The sequence below is a fragment of the Pristiophorus japonicus genome, unplaced genomic scaffold, assembly GCF_044704955.1.
Source record: "Pristiophorus japonicus isolate sPriJap1 unplaced genomic scaffold, sPriJap1.hap1 HAP1_SCAFFOLD_61, whole genome shotgun sequence".
In the NCBI taxonomy this organism is placed as follows: domain Eukaryota; kingdom Metazoa; phylum Chordata; class Chondrichthyes; family Pristiophoridae; genus Pristiophorus; species Pristiophorus japonicus.
Genome location: NW_027254520.1, coordinates 467,814 through 470,939, shown reverse-complemented (window position 1 = coordinate 470,939; position 3,126 = coordinate 467,814). Strand labels below are relative to the sequence as shown.

Here is a 3,126-nt window from a genome sequence, read left to right as displayed (position 1 = left end):
GGCTCGTTGGTCTAGGGGTATGATTCTCGCTTTGGGATTATAATAATTGAAATGCGAGAGGTCCCGGGTTCAAATCCCGGACGAGCCCTGCCAACCTTTTGTCAAAAAACGACTTCTCAGCCGGTCGACATGTGAGAAAACTGACTTGTTTCAAATTAAAACGTGTGATTGCACTCCGTTGTTCACACAGCGTCCAAAAATCCTGGAGATTCCCAGGAGCAAAGTGAAACTCACCGAATTGAGTAAAGTTCATGTTTCTCAGATGTGCTCGGCTCTGCGTCTCATTGGACAACATAAACCCCGTTTTGATTCCGGCAAATTCTTGATCAGTGTATCTTCCTTTCTGCACGCATGAGCTCACCTCCAAAGGGATAAGCATACATTCAACGTCAATCTCAAATTCAACGTGAAACAGACTCTGCCCTGAATATGAGTGCGTCCTGTTTCTCTCGCGCTGAAAAGATGTGAGAAGCTGGCTTTGGATTTAGTCCCTTGGCTGCCGAATTTAAACCGTGCAGGAAATCGATCCGGGGTGGCCAAGCTGCCTGGTCTAATTAAAAGGCGTTCAAACGCTACATTCCAGGCAGGTTATAGTGTTCTGGCCTCAACATTCGGTTCAACGTATCGGATCATAAGCACCGCTCCCATTGTCTGCTAATGGTTCTGCTGTTCACACTAACACCTCCTCTGGTCCATCCTTTGTTAATTTATTGCCCGCTTACCACTCACTTTGCCTTTTTGCATTGTGCCATTTATTATTCAATCACTCCTACGCTCCACTGTATCACAGGCATTCCCTTTTGTCCTTCCTCGCTGCCTATTTTTCCAGGCGCTATTTTCCAGGAAAAATCTGTAAACTTTACATTTTTCTTAAAATATCGGAATGATCATCTGACTGAACGTGAGCCCGGGAAATTCATCCACAGAATGTTCACGGCCTGCTGAGTTATACAGAATGCTTTGTTTTTGTTCATTGTGTTTCTGTATCCCTTTTAAGGTGATGTGCTGGTCTGCCCGGGGTCATTCTCTGTCTCTCCAAAATGGTGTGCTATCAGTATCGGATCATTATCTATGTGTTTAAAAGGAATGTGCTGTCTGTCCCGGATTTCAAATTTCAAATTTCAAAAACTGCCTTTGGAGAGTGCAGAATTTTTAGTTTGTAGGTGTGTTTGTGTAAGTGAGAGAGTGCGTGGAAACGTTCTGCGCGATATTACTGTGCATTTCATGTCATGGGAGGAAAAATGCATTACATGCAACTTGAAGCCACACTGATTTGATTCAACACGCATTCAGGGACTGACAGGAGAAGAATCTGCTGTGGGATTTTGCTATTCCACATGTGAAAGAAGGCAAATTATATAAGTTAGAAACATAGCCATTTTAGCGAGAGCTTGCGGATGGGCTGTGTGACATGATGAGCTCCTTCCCCCTTATTTTCAAATACAAATCAAATCAAGACAAGACAAGACATGACTGACTGACTGACTTTGTTTATATAAATTTCTGTATCAATATTTATATATGCATATATTTACATACATTCCCTACTTTTTAACTTTCACAATAAATGTGCTTTTTCTGTTCTGCCTGCATTGGCTCTATTACATTTGACCTCTTTCACAGCACACGCACCTTCTGTCTGATCCTGCAGAAAAGCACTCGCGACTTTAAAAGATGGCCTTTGTTGCCCACATCTTCCCTCGTGGCTTGTCTTACACCATGGGCTTACTGTGTTTGGGAATTTACTGACTGCACACCCTGATTTCCAGTGCATTTCATGCAGTCGCACAGACTTCGTTCAATCAAAAATATATAGATTAAGAAACAATTATTTATTTATTTCAATCAAATCAAATTCAATTTTTTGCAATAAAATTGTAAGTTTATTTATTTTCTTATTATGATAAATATATATATGTTTTAAATTGTCTTTTTGTCTGGGTTGGTTTTATTTCCCTCCCTATTTCCTGCTTGTCTATCACCTGTGGCTTCAACAACCGTCCCAGTCCCGCGTGCTCATGAGAACCGCGCTCAATCACGCACAACACAATTGCATTCAGGAATGATAGAAATTCCAATTTATTCTTCTGAAAGGGAACTGCTGTCCGTGAAGGGCCATTCTACAGCTGTGTAAGAGGGATGTGCTTCCTGTCCAGGATCATTCGGTGTCTGTTTCAACGGGATGGTTGTCAGTTCCGGTTCATCAATTGCCCCTTTAAAACGTATTTTCTCATTATCCGGATCATCCTGTACATTTAAAAAGGAGTGTGATTATCAGCTGTGATAACCGAATTGTTAAACTGTTGTGTTTCAAGATACATTGACTTTGCCTGTGTCCGTGTACATCCATTTCGCAGCGCATCTGTTCATTACTCAAAATATGCTCATGTTTTCCGATATCCACTCCTTGATGTAACCCTTGTCCCAAATTTGCTCTCAATATAAAAAACAACAAATTATGCACCGACGGTAGCGACCGCGTGGCCTAAAGGATAAGGTGTCTGATTTCGATTGTAACTGTGATCTTATCAGATGATTGCAGGTTAGAGTCCGGCAGTGGTCAGCTATCGCGCTTTGTGAAATTTTATAATCTTTGTTTTGATTCTGCCTCAAAACCAACCATCTCGGACAGTCACTCACCTGAAGTAAAGGAAGGTTGTGTGCTTTAAGAAGCTAATGGCAAATTTTCATCACTGTCGATCTGGTTGCACGGGCAAAACAAGTGGTGAAGTAGATTTTCGTGCACATTATTTATGTTTGAATGCAAAAAGTAGGGGATGGATGTCTGACTTTGCAGTAAATCGGAGACAAGGTGACTGACAGGTTGAAGCAATGGACTGCTGATCCAGTTGCTCCCAGCTTCGTCGTTATTGTGTTAAACATTTTCCCCTAGTTTTTTTATTCAATCACATTTATCCTCATTGCCAAATTCACCTTTTACTGAAAAGGATGCAGCTCGTTGATGAAGTAATGTCACAAAAAATAATCACTTCATCAAAGGGAAAACATTAGCAGAACGATGGACAGGGGGACTCATGAAATCGGTCTCTGAGAGTCAGCACAGGCACGATGGGCCGAATAGCAAACTAACGTCAGAAACTGAGAGCTACGTTCATCACAGTCGGC

General features: G+C 41.7%; 1 non-coding gene across 1 annotated transcript; it reads left to right on the top strand.

The window, feature by feature from the left end:
- Positions 1 to 88, top strand: trnap-ugg (transfer RNA proline (anticodon UGG)). The gene is given in 2 exon segments: positions 1 to 36; positions 53 to 88. It is a non-coding gene; the product is annotated as a tRNA-Pro (tRNA).
- Positions 89 to 3,126: the final 3,038 nt, after the last annotated feature.